Source organism: Rana temporaria, chromosome 3 (genome assembly GCF_905171775.1).
Source record: "Rana temporaria chromosome 3, aRanTem1.1, whole genome shotgun sequence".
Classification (NCBI taxonomy): domain Eukaryota; kingdom Metazoa; phylum Chordata; class Amphibia; order Anura; family Ranidae; genus Rana; species Rana temporaria.
Window position 1 is genome coordinate 172,284,005 of NC_053491.1, and position 17,348 is coordinate 172,301,352.

General features: G+C 41.9%; 2 long non-coding RNA genes across 2 annotated transcripts; one reads left to right on the forward strand and one right to left on the reverse strand.

The window, feature by feature from the left end:
- Positions 1–1,761: 1,761 nt before the first annotated feature.
- Positions 1,762–2,261, reverse strand: LOC120930326. Its single transcript, XR_005747707.1, has 2 exons — positions 2,060–2,261; positions 1,762–1,960 (listed from the first exon to the last, which is right to left on the reverse strand). It is a non-coding gene; the product is annotated as an uncharacterized LOC120930326 (long non-coding RNA).
- Positions 2,262–7,808: 5,547 nt separating this feature from the next.
- LOC120930327 lies at positions 7,809–8,472 on the forward strand. Its single transcript, XR_005747708.1, has 2 exons — positions 7,809–8,174; positions 8,274–8,472. It is a non-coding gene; the product is annotated as an uncharacterized LOC120930327 (long non-coding RNA).
- Positions 8,473–17,348: the final 8,876 nt, after the last annotated feature.

The following is a 17,348-nucleotide window of genomic DNA, read 5'->3' on the forward strand; positions in this document are numbered from 1 at the left end:
GGCATGGGGCGTGGTCACTGGGTAATGCCACTCGGTGACCATGCCCCAGTATGACCTCACAGTCCCAGGGAATGATGGGACTGTGAGGTATAACATGAACCATGCTACCATTTGTTTTTAATGCACCCCTATGCACATTCCCAGTGCACAACAATGTGTAGCTGGCATTACTAATGCATCAGTGTGAATGAGTCCTTAGGAATTTAACGCCCAACTCTGGCAAAAACCTTTAATAGCTTTTAGTTTTGGAAATGGGTATGCAGTGGAATGGGTAATATGGAAAAAGTCAGGTAAATTAGAAGTTTAAAGTTTGAAGTTTAAATAAATAAATATATTCACCTCCCTGCTGCAGTGTGCTCCTGATTCTTCAGCTTTCCCACACTGGCTCAAAGAACAAAAGATGTGCAATCATGTGACTGTTGATTGTAAAGTTTTTAGTCCCTGCTTCCACGAGCACCTCCACTCTGATTGGACCATCCCCTCTCAGATGACTGAAGCTGCAAACGGGAGGGGGTGGCTGCTGCTAGCTCTGACTCTCAGCTGCGTGTTGATGGGCACAGCCAGCTGTAAACTGGACAGGCAGGGTGGGTCCTGACAATATTGTTGGGATCCTCTGCCCTATTAGCTGCTAGACAGCGTAGCCCATAATCGATTGGCTGTAGGCCACAGGTGTACATTAATAAATCTACTCCTGTGACCAAAGTGAGAAGTATAGCCAGAAAATGTTTGGTTTCACTTCTCTTTTAACTCTTTTCAAAATAATATAAATATAAAGTCAAACTACTGGAAAGTTACATGGTTTCTGTTCACAGAAAACTTTTGACTTTGCAATAAACAGTATGAAAAAGAACAAAACACATTCCCCTCATCATTTTTTTTAAAACATGTGAAGTGGAAGCAAAAGCTATGATATAAATTGTAACATTTGGACCCGGACCCAGATGACTTGTATTGCAAAAAAAAACACTGTACAAGTAAAATACAGAATTGTGTATATTGCCCATTGCGATCCAGATCCCATGGATTCAAACGTATTACACACTGCTAGGTTGAAGAAAAAAAATAGGCATCAGAGCAATGTCTGCAGTGCATGCCTCTAGAGGTCAAGCAGCCTGCAGGGAAGGCATGCTGAGATAGTAACTGACATCTGATTGCTTATATTTCCCCAGGAGATGCATACATCCCCCAGCAAAACTGGCATTTCTATATAACCTTTGATACTTTTCCTAAAAGCTTTCTTATTATTTTGTAATGAATGAAAGAATTTGGCTCATGTATGGAGGCATGAGGTTGCCAACATCTCTGTATCAATTGAAAAAGATGAATACCTCTAAGTGAGGTGAGATTTTTCGGGCAACCAAAAAAATATTGTGACAACTAGGTCATAAAAATATATAAATTTTAATACATTAGTTTACAGCATAAACATTTCATAATGACAACATTATTTAAAAAAAAAAAAAAATAAAAGATTTCAGAATAGAGAAAATTGTTACTGCTAGAGGATCACCACACACCCCAGGACTAGGCTAAGGGTATAGGTGATCATTTATCCGACGCGTTTCAGATGTCTCAATAATACATCTTTCTTCAGGGAATAGAAAGCAGCAAGAGTTTTTCCTAAAACAAAAGAAGGGTATATAATAACATACATATAAAATATATACATGTGACCAAAGATTTGTTTTTTGACATTTGCAGCATGTAGAAAAGAAGGGGGAGAGATGGAAAGCTCAATATGTAAAAGGAAAGTGGAACTCACCCCTTTCCAGACACAGAGCGCCTAGATCATCCCCATGGAGCTTGTGTATGAGCCGCAATCAGGGCAACCAAACCAGATGGTGTGCTTAATGTCCATAACGATCCCCCAATCCAGAGGACTCCATAACCATGGGGGGGTGGAGTAACATAAGTCTCCACAAAGGAGTCAGCAGTCATAGAACAATAGAAGGTGTAATGGCTGGGGAGAGATTTAGGTAGATATGTACAGGGAGGGTATTAGATTCTTCACTAAGAAGTGAGACCAAAAATAGAAACAATCTCCCTAAAGTGTACTTACCACTCCCAGTGCATCAGCTCAAATAAAGGTGAACAACCATTCCAGTCATAGAAACCAAACTTGACCAGAAGCCAAAATAACCTCCAGCTCCAACAGGGGAAGGGAGGAAAATGAATGCTGACAGGAAACCCCCCTGACTTCCCTTTATACTTACTTTGAGGATGATGGACCTCAGGTGTGGGTGATCCATTCACTCCGGCGATGTAGCAGCTGTTCCTTGAATGGGATAATTGGTTGTGGGTGGAGCAGTGGATAGACATTGGGGGATCTCTGGATTGGGGGATCGTTATGGACATTAAGCACACCATCTGGTTTGGTTGCCCTGATTGCGGCTCATACACAAGCTCCATGGGGATGATCTAGGCGCTCTGTGTCTGGAAAGGGGTGAGTTCCACTTTCCTTTTACATATTGAGCTTTCCATCTCTCCCCCTTCTTTTCTACATGCTGCAAATGTCAAAAAACAAATCTTTGGTCACATGTATATATTTTATATGTATGTTATTATATACCCTTCTTTTGTTTTAGGAAAAACTCTTGCTGCTTTCTATTCCCTGAAGAAAGATGTATTATTGAGACATCTGAAACGCGTCGGATAAATGATCACCTATACCCTTAGCCTAGTCCTGGGGTGTGTGGTGATCCTCTAGCAGTAACAATTTTCTCTATTCTGAAATCTTTTTTTTTTTTTTTTTTTTAAATAATGTTGTCATTATGAAATGTTTATGCTGTAAACTAATGTATTAAAATTTATATATTTTTATGACCTAGTTGTCACAATATTTTTTTGGTTGCCCGAAAAATCTCACCTCACTTAGAGGTATTCATCTTTTTCAATTGATACAGAGATGTTGGCAACCTCATGCCTCCATACATGAGCCAAATTCTTTCATAAATTATAGGGTGGATAATACACCCACATACCTCGCTAGGCTCATGTATCTTGGCATGGATCCTACTTTTTTCTAAAGAAACAATTTTCTTCTTTCAGACTCTGGTTTATATTTTACCCTGGACTCTATTGGGTAATTCCATGAGAACAGGGTCCAGAGCCTGTTTAAATCACCCACTTTCACACATGTTTTTGGGTTTCCTCCCTGGAGGATTAGAAATTATGATTGTCTTTGTCTAAAACATTTCTCGCCAAAAAACCCCCCCCCCCCCTCCCTTGTTTTTTTGTTTGTCTGGTTTTTTTTTGGTTTTGTTTTTCGTTTCTTGTTGGTTAGGAAGGGCGATTAGGACGGTGTCACTACATCATGGGGGATCTCAAGGGTGGTCAATGGGAAGAACTTATGACCCAAATTGAAAAGAACTACCAAGGTAAGGAACAACTCACATCTGATCTGGCATCCCTTTTCTTTAACCTGACCAAGGTTCTTGAGAAAAAAGCTGCCTTGCATTGGCATATACAGTCCATGGAAAGATACATTAGTGAACACATTAATCCAATTGGATTACGTATTCAGATCTTTCCGATTTTGAATACAATCAGCAAGGAGCTCAAAAGTAATTGGGAGGCCAGACTAGATGAATGTTCCAAAAACCTAATGCAACTGCTACAAAATGAATATCGTCAGCAGCTTCAAGTGCTGGATAAAGAAATTGAAGCCCTCTACGCTAACCTGACTCCCCTAAAATCCTTAGAGGAATATGCTAATCTTGAACAAAAACTCAAGGAGCATTTGGAAACCTTCAGTAAATCAATTTTGATTAAAAAAGAAAAAAAGTACTGGAGAGACAAAAACGCATTTCGTGAAGGGAGAGCATATAAATGGGACAATATTAAAAGATTTAGAAACCAAAATCCCAAGAAAAATAGCAAATTAGATGGTATACATAAAGACTACTCCTCTGACACTCCATCAAACTCCTCCTCCTCCATGTCCTCCAATACGGGGCGTGTAGCATCAAAAAGGAAAGGGGCCTCCTTCAAACAAAACCTCGAAGGGGAAGTCAAGCAGGCCAATAAAAAGGCCGCAATAGTACCACAATTATCTCAGGTTACTAATAATCCCAGAAAAAAAACGACTCCCTCGAGTGAAGTAATTGATGGGGACACTAAGGATCCACCATCCGGTAGAAGCAGACTTTTCCCCAAAAAAGATAGTGGGGCCATTCCCAAAACACAACGTACTGCATTGGATAATTTTTTGGACAAAAGGGGGATGCCAGCAGCATCCCCCAATCTAACAATAATGGATATACCCCCTACACTACCGAATCTAAACCAGGAGGAGGTCTGAACATCATCAATCTTTCCTCCCACAGCCTCACAGCTGTAGAGCATGAGGTCTTGTCATTGGGACTTTCCTTCTGTCCTAATATGGGTACGAATATATTTGATGCTGTTAAAGACATTCATTTGTTTGCCCGTAGGCTATTCTATAAAAGCCTATATGCAAAACACATTGATCCACTTAGAGAACTGGCCCCCAACCTTAAGGCAGCAGATTTCAAAGCCCTTAGGGATCTAAATCTCCTGCTTCAAGAGAATGAGACATTGGATGGAGCTTGGGATGATGAGGATTTGGAGGAAATGGATAATGAGGATAACATCATAAATAAGGATCCAATGTCCAGATTCAAACGAAGATCAAATAAATTTCCTTTACTTAATCAAAATCCAGCCATTTCCCACTTCGTCAGAGAAACTGCCAAAGAGCTTGAAGCCATGAAAAAGGACAGTGTCCATTCAAATCTAAGTTCCGAACAACAACTAGCTTTGAAAACTCTTAGAAATCTTTCAGATATTACTATCAAAGCCTCTGACAAAGGGGGAAATGTGGTCTTGATGAACAACAGTAATTATGAGCGAATGTGTCTCAAAATTCTAAATAATAAAGAATGTTATCTCAAAATTACGCCAGCTCAGGTTGATGGCTTCAATAAACAATTTTATGACCTCGTCGATGACTTCTTTCATCGAGGAGTCATAATTAAAGACTTATGGGACTTTATAAGGGTCCCACATCCCAGACAACCCACCTTCTATGCTCTCCCTAAGGTCCACAAAAACCTTGTGGACCCTCCAGGGAGACCCATAATATCGGGTAATGGCTCAATCTCTGAAGGTGTCAGTGAGGTCATTGACCAATATTTGAGACCACACGTTCTCAACCTACCACCTTACACCAAAGATACTATACATCTGCTACAGATGCTTGAAGATATGACGATACCGACGGACGCCATCTTGGTCTCCGTCGACGTTGAGACCCTGTACAACAGCATTCCCCATTCATTTGGGTTGAGGGCTGTTGAACAGGCTCTCAAGCAGCAGCCAACCACTGATTTCAAGTTCAACGTCTTCATCCTCACTATGTTAGAATTTATTTTGTATCATAACACCTTTCTCTTCCAGGGCTCCCACTACCTCCAGGTACAGGGTGTGGCTATGGGAACGTGCTGTGCGCCTTCCTACGCCAACCTGTACCTGGGGGAGTGGGAGCGGGATTTCCTCCTGGGAGAGAATGCGTCGATGTGCGCTGCCCATATTTTAATTTGGCAGCGTTACATCGACGACATTTTTATTATTTGGGATGGACCGCAAAGTGGCCTTGATGAACTTCTGAGACTTATGAATATCAACAAATTTAATTTGTTCTTTACCATGTCTCATGATCAATCAGAAATCAGCTTTTTGGACATCAAAATCAAAAAAGATCCCGATGGTAAAATTTACTCCACCCTTTTTAGGAAGGAGACCGCTGGGAATACCATATTACATGCGGGTAGCTTTCACCCCGAACCCCTCAAGAGGTCTATACCCTATAGCCAGTTTCTTAGAATCAGGAGAAACTGTTCGATGGAAGATGACTTCCACGAACAATGCAATGCACTCTCCCTCCGGCTATCCGCCAGGGGATACACCAAAACCTGTCTCCGGAAAGCGTTTAACAGAGTTAAAGCCTTAGACAGACGCAAGTTGATTTTTAAAACCAAATCACAAAATGTCAGATCTGAAGAAAACAACTCAAGGATCATTTTGGGGTTTTCAAATGAGCATGCAAGAATTAGAAGAATAATAACAAAATTTTGGCCTATACTCACTGAGGACCCCATCCTCCAAAATTTACTCTTGGATAGACCTCAGCTTACGTTTAAACGTGCGGATTCACTGGGGACTATTTTGGTCCGGAGTGAATACAAAGGCAACTCTGCCAAAGACCCCTGCAAGACCCATGGGACTTTCCCATGTGGACACTGCGCGCAATGTGAGGTCATTGGTAGGAGGACCACACTGGCATTGCCCAATGGGGAGACTCTCTCGCTAAAACATTTTGCCAACTGTACCACACGGGGAGTAGTCTACCTCATGCAGTGCCAGTGTGGTTCCTTCTACGTTGGTAAGACCAAACAACCTCTTTATAAAAGAGTGGAAAAACACATGCATTCCATGAGAATTGGCAATTTGTATTTACCCCTTGGGAGACACGTGGCCAAAGCACATGGGTACCATATGCCCAAAGTCAACTTTTCCGTTCTTGACAGAATACATATCCCTCTACGTGGGGGGGACTGGAACAAGGTACTTCTCCAGCGCGAGATGCGCTGGATCAGATGCCTTAAAGCTACAATCTTTCCAGGACTCAACGAGATGGAGAGCTTTAGGCCCTTCTTAGAGGGGTTCAGTTCGGGGAAAACGGACTAGCCCCCACATGCCACTGGGAGATCATCCTCCTGCCCCTTCCCCTTCCCCCTTTTCCTGAACCGACCAACTGTTAAAACTGTGCTTTTTCCCCAATTTTTTCTCCCCCCTCCCCCCCCCCCCCCCCCGCCTCTTTCTCCCCCCCTTTTTTTTTCCCCCCCTCCCTATTCAAACCCTAACTGTACCCTTTGGGATACTGGGGTCTCAGGTTGAGATTTGTAATAAGTAGGATTTATATTTATAAATTATTGTATGATTTTGATTTTGTAAATGTATGAGCTAAAAAGTTCTTTTTTTTGGATTTATACATGAAATTTTTGATTGTAAACCTGTGATCAACTATTGATGATTTGTTGACAGTGCACCCTGTGGCTCTCCAACTAGGAGCCATATGTGTCAAGTACCGCTTCTTCACCGGCCCTTTCTGGATGTTGTTGATGTCCGTGATGGTCCCATCTCAACCAATCACAAGAGGGCTCCTCCATCCACTGCCGGGGGAGAGTAGCACCTTTGTGCCCGTCCCAGGGGCATTTTATGCCCTAGAGGCTCTCTCCTACCCGGCAGTGGTGACTTTATCTCCCTTTCAACTGTCAGACCTCCTTTTCTGTCAGTTCTGAAATATCTAGGCACAGTGAATATCTTTGCCCTATCCTCAGGAGTTTGCCCTCGCTTCATGAAGCGTTCCTCCAATGGTCCCACCTTATTTGCCCTGCATTTATCCTCTGACTCCCTTATTTCCCCGGGTTCCCTGGTTCAATGATGTCCCGAAACTGCAATTTTATTGCTGTTGTTTAAACCTATGGACTACTCGGCTCTCTGGAGTGGGTAGTAATTTCCGCCCCTTCTGTGCGGACACTTCTTTATTTTTCCTTGTCCGGTTGTTGAGCGCACTTCATTCGCGTCGCTGTGACGCGCACAGTGGGTGGCTCCATTGTGTGTATTGCGTTCATGTCCAGTCATCTGACATCCCGTGCACCTGATTGGGTGCGCTGCTGTCACATGACCTTTCGGGATTCTGTGATCACACTAGACGCCGTGGGTCATGTGCTGTGTGACGCGCAGGATGCGCGTCACCAGCGGCATGTCCACGGTGTCGTGCCCTGATTGATTAGAGCTCGGCCACCTGACGCTGACGTCAGTAGTGGGCGCGCTGTTTGCACGCCAAACATGGGGGATTTGGAGGATAGGAATCACTCTAGTTGAGCCCCAATGTCTATCCACTGCTCCACCCACAACCAATTATCCCATTCAAGGAACAGCTGCTACATCGCCGGAGTGAATGGATCACCCACACCTGAGGTCCATCATCCTCAAAGTAAGTATAAAGGGAAGTCAGGGGGGTTTCCTGTCAGCATTCATTTTCCTCCCTTCCCCTGTTGGAGCTGGAGGTTATTTTGGCTTCTGGTCAAGTTTGGTTTCTATGACTGGAATGGTTGTTCACCTTTATTTGAGCTGATGCACTGGGAGTGGTAAGTACACTTTAGGGAGATTGTTTCTATTTTTGGTCTCACTTCTTAGTGAAGAATCTAATACCCTCCCTGTACATATCTACCTAAATCTCTCCCCAGCCATTACACCTTCTATTGTTCTATGACTGCTGACTCCTTTGTGGAGACTTATGTTACTCCACCCCCCCATGGTTATGGAGTCCTCTGGATTGGGGGATCGTTATGGACATTAAGCACACCATCTGGTTTGGTTGCCCTGATTGCGGCTCATACACAAGCTCCATGGGGATGATCTAGGCGCTCTGTGTCTGGAAAGGGGTGAGTTCCACTTTCCTTTTACATATTGAGCTTTCCATCTCTCCCCCTTCTTTTCTACATGCTGCAAATGTCAAAAAACAAATCTTTGGTCACATGTATATATTTTATATGTATGTTATTATATACCCTTCTTTTGTTTTAGGAAAAACTCTTGCTGCTTTCTATTCCCTGAAGAAAGATGTATTATTGAGACATCTGAAACGCGTCGGATAAATGATCACCTATACCCTTAGCCTAGTCCTGGGGTGTGTGGTGATCCTCTAGCAGTAACAATTTTCTCTATTCTGAAATCTTTTATTTTTTTTTTTTTTTAAATAATGTTGTCATTATGAAATGTTTATGCTGTAAACTAATGTATTAAAATTTATATATTTTTATGACCTAGTTGTCACAATATTTTTTTGGTTGCCCGAAAAATCTCACCTCACTTAGAGGTATTCATCTTTTTCAATTATTTTGTAATGAGAGATAATATCCATGTATATCTTCTAATTTGAAAGTAAAAATCCACAGTTCAGTAAGAGTTCAGTAAGATAGTAACCCATAGCAAGAAACTAGTTAGGAGCTTGACAGTTGGTATACACTCTTATATGATTCTAAGGCCCCTTTCACACTGGGGAGGGAGGCGCGGTGGCGGTAAAGCGCTGCTAAAAATAGCGGCGGTATACCGTCTGAATTGCAACGGGATTTGCCCCGCTAGCGGTGCGGTATTAACCCCCGCTAGCGGCCGATTAAGGGTTAATACCGCCCACAATGCGCCTCTGCAGAGGCGTATTGCGGGCGGTATTACCGCGGTTTCCCATTGTTTTAAATGGGAAGGAGCGGTATACATACTGCTCCTCTCACCACTTCAAAGATGCTGCTTGCAGGAGATTTTTTTCTCTCCTGCCAGCGCAGCGCCTCAGTTTGAAAGCCCTCGGGCTTTCACATTGAGAAGGCTGGGCAGGAGTTCTTCAGGCGGTATAGCAGCGCTATTTTTAGTGCTGTAACGCCTGAAAAACTCCACAGTGTGAAAGGGGTCTTTCTGTGTTTTAGTCATTTTTAATAAATTCTACTTCTGGGATTAGGCTTCGCCTGCACCATCTTGTGTATGTATTGTTCTCTGAGTCCCCTGTGGAAATCACTTCCGCCCTTCCTTGCTTCCCCTTGCTGAAATCTCGCGCATGTGCGATTGTATGTTTACCCAGCCTCTTTCTTGACCGACGTTACTACGGCAACCAAGCGAGGAAGCTGAGAATGACTGCCAAGTCTCGCGTGTTTGCTAAGCTGTGCCGCTGAGAGCGAAACTCTCAGACACAGCATAATGTTGAAATGGGAACGGCACACACAGAGCGTGCCGTGACTCAGTGGACGGGAAGCGCATGCGCTGGAGAAATAATCAAACATTGCAGGACGAAATACAAGAAGAAGAAAAAAGTAAGGAGACTTTTACAGGCAGGGGCCCCCTATTGGGCAGGGCCCATGGGCTTGAGCCCAGTCAAGCCCTGGTGGGCATACATTGAAATTCCTATCTAAAGCCCTTATAATGGGTGCAAACAAATGAAAAAATGGACATGATTATTTTTGGGCCAAAGCAAGGTAATGCACTTTACTGTATATAGATAAACTAGCACCATTAAAAATAACGGTAACTCCCTGCAATCAATGCATGTTAAAACACAGAGCGCCTGTGTGTTGTTTTATTGTGCAATGACAGGCATTTTAGACATGTGGGAAGGTTCTAGTTTTAAATAATTGTATTGACTTACATATCAAAATGCAGGTCAGTGCACCCAAAATTCAGAACTTATTCCCAACATACTGTAATGAAATGCATTGGTTTGAACAGATCCCATTCAAAACAGCAGATTTTATTTTTGTCCATTTTACTTGTGCTAAAAAAGAATAGCAAAATTCATTCAGGTAAACGAGACCTTACAGAACATTGTTAGATCCCTGCAGTATGCTATTAATTAATATCCATTAATATCCATTAAGAACCACTACATTCCATTAACTTTGGATTATAACAGTCTGTACTTCTAATTCTCACTCCATGCTCAAAGACCTTTCTCAGCTGTAAAAAAAAAAAAAAAAAAGAAGCAAATAAAACCCCTAATTTCTCATAGAACAAGGCACCAAAAAGGACTTTTTAGACGTTTTAAATGTTTATATATTAATACCACAAACAATTAGAAGCAAACTCAAGTGTTCCCAAAATGTGAAATATTAATTCAGTGAAAAGCGCTGCTTCCTTGTGTCCCTTCCTATTTCTATACTGCCAGATCACTTAAATTAATTTAAAAGAGAATTAAATTACGAATCTACAAACTTTCTAAAAACCACATTCCACACCTAAGTCAGTAAGTGAAATATGAAGTAAATAATGCCAAAGCTCTTAAATCTAGAGACATATATTTCCAAGGCTCGGTTCCTTGCTATATATTTTGTTGCTCCTACAATTTTCAATCAATTGGACTTAAAATGCACTGCCAGGACATTTCGATCTTGCATAAAATTTCTGTAGATGATCTGACAAAAGTAAGAAAGATGATGATGTTGAGAGGAGTCATAGGAAGCAGCACAGGCATATTTCATCGCAGAGAGACAGTTAATGTTTTGGGAAAATAACTTACAAATATTTATAATCTCTGAATTTACAAGTGATCCTCCGTAGAGTGTACTTATTTACTTAACTGTAGGACTGAATCCATAAACATATCTAATAACTCATAAACACAGTCATAAAAAAATATGATGGATAAAAAAAAATGTTCACGCAAAAACATAATAATAAGCTAAAAAGCAGCATTAGAGCCCCTGTAGCAAGATTATAGTTTACTAAATGGCATAAAAGCTTTCATGTTATTATCCCATTTTCCATTCGAATCTTTAAAGTGGGAATGTGCAATCTATAATTGTTCAGCTTATGCTAAATGTATAAGCATGGTTTTTAGTATGTTTACAGGGCAACACGGTAATCAAGCTCAAACTCTCTGAAATTTTTCCCAAGTCACCACCAGGATTCCTTTAATGGCAGTTCAATTTCAATAACTATTAATAATAACTAACTTAATATTTAGTTAGTGGAGAAAGAGAAAGATGAAGTGGTAGATTCAAGGGTCTAAAAGTAAATTAAATCAGCAATTCATAGGAGTTGAGTCTCATTTACATATTCATTTTTCCTTTCCCCTCTTCACTAAATATTTTTTATGAAATTCTCTTTTCATTAAAAGTTCAGAGTCGCTGTTGCTACAAGAGACAATGGGGATTATTTTTTGAAAGGCAAATCCACTTTACACTACAAGTGCAAACTACAAATGCAAAGTGCACTTGAAATTGCACTGAAAGTGCACTTGGAAGTGCAGTGGCTGTAGAGCCGAGGGGGACATGCAAGGAAAATAAAAAACAGCATTTTAGCTTGCACATGATTGGATGATAAAATCAGCAGAACTTCTCCTAATTTCAGATCTTCCCCTCAGATTTACAGCAACTGCACTTCTAAGTGCACTTTCAGTGCAATTTGTGGATTTGCCTTTCGTAAATAACCCCCAAAGTCAACATCATCTTATCTCAGTGTTTCTCAACATTTTTTCAGTTGAGGCACCCTTTAAAATTATAGATGATCTCAAGGCACCCTTAAAAATTATAACAATAAGATAAACTGTAAGCGCAAAAGATTAGTGCATAACAAATGTAAATGGATATGGACAGAGGATAGATGTAAAAAACACAGTTCTTTAGTCCATATTCTAATATGTGGTAATAACCAGTCCTTTAAAAGAGGAAAGGAGAGGGATAGGAGGATGGTAGGCGGCAGCTGTCCTCAGAGAAAGTCGGCTCTGTAAGGGGAAGACAGGGGAACAAAACAGGAAGCGCCGTCTAAGTGCAATATGTTGGTCACAATTTATTGGGTTAAAAACAGTATGAGGCAAACCACTGAGAATCTAGGCTACGCGCTCAGTGTAGCCTAGATTCTCAGTGGTTTGCCTCATACTGTCCTTCCCCTGGTGCTCTCTCTGGTTCCGCTTCCTGTGACGTCATCGTCTGTGTTCCACACTGGTTCTGGCTGGCTTCCTGATTACTACAGGATGAATTTCTACAATCTTCTGCCTACCAGTGAGCCTGGATGCACCTGAGACCGGACCGCACTGTGATTACAGCACACAGATGAGCCCATTTTTTATACATGTTTGTAAGTGCATTTCCTTTTTAACCCAATAAATTGTGACCAACATATTGCACTTAGGTGGCGCTTCCTGTTTTGTTCCCCTGTCTTAAAAATTATAGACGATCTCAATGCACACTTTAAAATGATGGACAATCTTGAGACACATGTTTCGGAGACAATCTTGAAATTAAAAAAAAAATTGTAATAGCTTTACACAATGCAGCAACATCTACACATAGGACACCCAATGCTAGAGGTGATTTATTCTTCCAAAGCAAATACACTTTTACACACTGGTACTGACTAGTATTCCAATGGTTCCTTAATGCATTGCAAGTCTTTTAAGACATGGCCAGAAATCTAAGAATGGTCAACATGGGTGCTAAGTAAACTATTTACAGGTGCTCATCATGCCAAGTGACTGAGAAGCACGGTCGGTCAAACGTTACACAAAAGCCATCTATTAAAATAGCTCTACCCATCATATCTATCAATAACACAGTATACATTTAAAGACCAGCCCACAACGTGTTCCTATAAAATTATTTACTTTATTATAGAAAATAAAAAACACCTATCCCTAGTGAAGTGATCAGGGCCAGATTAAGAACATCATGGGCCTGGTGCTGAGGATTTTGGTGGGGCCTTTTAGGCTGCATTCACACCTCCGCGACACGTAACGCCGCGTACGCGGCGTATTTTGCCGCGAATAGTGTAACTTTTTTTTTACAAATCCTTCCTATTGCTTTGTATGGCTGAACGCCAATGCCGCCTGAAAAAAAGGGTCCGGGACTTTTTTTCATGCCACAGGTGTACGGCGTCTATGAGATGTGAACCATCTCATAGACAGCAATGGGAATTCTCCCCTCCAGCGGCACGAGCGGCCTGCGTCGGGCGTTTTGTCGCGGAGGTGTGAATGGGGTGTAATAAATAATAAATAAATGCGTGGGAATGACATGAACGCAGCCCAGCCAAGGCAAGTGACCAAAGGCACAGAACCCAGAAGGAAGACCGGGTGAAGATGTAAGCACCCGGGACCCGCCTGATTCATCACAGCGCAGCACTGGAGGGCTCAGTCTGAAAATTGAAGTGTACACTAATGTGCTAATATGCTGTGCATACTTGTACGTTGTGCCATAACCTACCCCAGGGCCTCTAAAAAGTAGTAATGTCAGGAAAGTTTACTACCGCTTTATTATCTCAGGATCCCAGGAGCCTCTCATGGGGCCCCCTACTGACCCGGTGGCCCTTGGGCAGTGCCTAAGTGCACAGTTGCCAACATTTAAAAAATATTTTCAGGGCCACTTTTTTATATAAGTGCTATATTTAGAGTAGCTGAGATCCCCGATGTTCCTCTATACATCATAGTAGTAATCACAAAATTAAATGAGTACTAATAATGGGGCAGAACAAATATGGGAACTGATATTTCCTTTAGTTGAACTAACAAAAGTGTGTCCATTCTAGAGCTGGTAACATTGAGGATATTCAGTATAATTTTAAAGAACTGTTTTTGTGGGTAAGCGATATAGGGGAGGAGTATGGACGGTATATAAGTGGGAAGTATGTGCAGGTGAGGGAGAGGAATGTGGAGGGTCTAACAGTGGGCACTATGTACAGGAGAAGAGTACAAAGGGTACGGAATAAAGCACTATGTACAGGAGAGGAGTGTGAAGGGTATGACAATGGGCAGTATGTACAGGAAGAGTGAGGGGGTATGACAGAGGGTAGTACGTACCAGAGAGAAGTGTGGAGGGTATGATGGGGCAGTATGTACAGGAGAGGAGTGTGGAGGGTATGACAGTGGGCAGTATGTACAGGAGAGGAATGTAGACGGTATGATAGTGGGCTCTATGTATAGGGGAGGAGTGTGGAGGGTATGACAGTGAACACTATGTATAGGAGAGGAGTGTGGAGGGTATGACAGCGGGCACTATGTATAGGAGAGGAGTGTGGAGGGTATGACAGTGAGCAGCATGTACAGGAGAGGAGTGTGGAGGGTGCGACAGTGGGCACTAAGTACAGGAGAGAAGTGTATGACAGCAGGCACTATGTACAGGAGAGGAGTGTGAAGGGTATGACAGTGGGCGCTATGTATAGGAGAGGAGTGTGGAGGGTATGACAGTGGGCACTATGTACAGGAGAGGAGTGTGTAGGGTATGACAGTGGGTACTATGTATAGGAGAGAAGTGTGGAGAGTATGACAGTGGGCACTATGTACAGGAGAGGAGTGTGGAGAGTATGACAGTGAGCACTATGTACAGGAGTGGAAGGATATTTAGGGACTGAGTAGTGGTTAAGCGGGTCATACATGGATTGAAATTACGCCAATTATGCAGAGACCAGCCATAGTCAATCTATGTATGGGCTAGCTGGTTTTACACAAGTCAATCTATTAATCAACTTGAGTACAACCAGCCTATTTTTTTTTTCTTAAAACAATCAGTGCTGCCAGCTAAAGTTAGCAACACTGATCATTGTACGCACTGGCAGAACACAATAACACTGCAGGAGTGATTCCCCCATCCACAGGTCAGCAGGTGAGAGGGTGTGTGGGGACAGGCTGGGGAGAGATACTAGTCAGTGGCTGGGTAGGCACTGGTAGTATCAGAGCCAGATACACGCAGGATACATACGCCACGATCGTTAGAGCGAGAACAATAATTCTAGTACTAGACCTCCTCTGTAACTCTAAACATGTAACCTAAAAAAATGTAAAGCATCGCTTAGGATACCAAAAAAAATTGTGCTAACTTAACTAACTAACTGTTTTTTTAATGAATGACATTTTTTTTCCCAAAAAAACATGTTTGAAAAATTGCTGCGCAAAGCACGCTAGAGCTGCACAATTAATCGTTAAAAAAATCGTGATCTCGATTCAACCCCCCTGACGATCTTCAATGCAGAGTTTGCTGATTCTTTCATATAACAAGTGGAGAGACTTTCAGCTGTCAAAAGAAAATATCTGGGCAGTCTGCCAAGTTTTATCAGGAAACATTGTAACTGACACTTCCTTCTTAGATCAAAGGGATACACTTCTGTGTGTAAAGATCAAATCTGGGCAGTCTGCGAAGTTTGTAAACAAAATGAAACATTGTAACTAACTAACATTGTAACTAAATTTAACCACTTAAAGTCCAACACTTGTTTCTTAAGTTAGAAAGCAATATTATTTGCTAGAAAATTACTTGGAACTGCCAAACATTATATATATTTTAGCAGAGACTCTAGGGAATACAATGGCTATTGCTGCAATATGTTATGTCACACTGCATTTTCCCACTTCAATGAATAATAAAAACCATAAAAACAAAACAGTGAAGTTAGCCCATTTTTTTTTTTTTGTTTTAATGTGAAAGATGATGTTACGCCGCAACAATCGTGAGAGAATCATGATCTATCTTCTAAGCAAAAAAATTGCAATTCTCATTTTAGCCAGAATCGTGCAGCTCTGTACCCTGCAACATAAAAAGTGCAAAGACCACCATAGAGTAATTTTCTAGCAAAAAACAAATGATGATTTTTACATGTAGTAGAGAAGTGTCAGAATTGGCCTGGGTGGCAAGGGGTTAATTACCATGAGTAATATACAAATAATTATTATAAGCACTGTGATCCTATCAGTCTGCTGTAGTGTGTCAGCTTGTATTTATATTGGCCGCTCTGAATGTAGCTTCTGACAGGCTGTGCAAGCAGGCCCGTATCTCCGGAACCATAAATGATAGCCGTCCCATATTTTAACCAGTTGTGGGGTAGCTCTTCCCATGCCTACCCCCAAATGTGGGGTTTCTGTGACCTCTGGTCATCGAGCTACAACCCCCCAAATTCGATCTTAGAAAAAAAAAATCTTAAAAAAAAAAAAAAAAAATTTTTTTTTTTTTTTTGGGCAAATGGGCCTATCTTGAGAAAGGGGCCTGGAGCTGCAGCTCCATCAGCCCCATTGTTAATCCGGCCCTGGAAGTGATAGCAGAGGATGATGCTACAACCCTTTTGTTTCATGTAACAATCACTAGAGAAAACAGACGGCTGAATCACAGCCTCACAACTGTCATTCCTTCCATACAAAAAAGGATCAGCAGCTCCATGTATATGCTCAATAGGGATGGGCCGAACAACCCCCGGTTCAGTTCGTACCAGAACACTCGGTACACTCGGGTATAGTCGGGCAGGCTCGGCTCCACTCACGGTCACGTCCTGTGCGTCCTGTACGTCCTTTACGCGAGAGGAGCCGAGCCTGCCCGACTATACCCGAGTGTACTGCGCTCGCTATATGTCGGCGGAGTGGTTCAAACACAGCGCGGGAAGTGGGGAGGACACCACGATGGCCGCAGAAGGACGCCAGACCGGACAAGGCCGCCTATGGAAGCGATGGACAGCGGGCAAGACACCGACGAGGGGCATCCAAACTGTAAGTATTTTTTTTTTTTCAGGAATTTTCCTTCTAGGTTGGGGGTGCGCGCTATACGCCGGGGCGTGTTATAGCAAGATAAATACGGTACCCAGGTTATATTTTTATTTGAATGTGAAAAAATACATCACATACTGTATTTCAACTAAATAATACTAATCAAAACACTTTTTACCTAGCTGTTTTCTTTATCCTGAGTACCAGAACTGCAAATATATCTAGGGTTTAATAAATAGTCCAACACTGATTGGTCAATAAACAATGTATATCGTACAGGTATTGCAGTGATTCTATATATCAAAATAATGAAACTAAATCA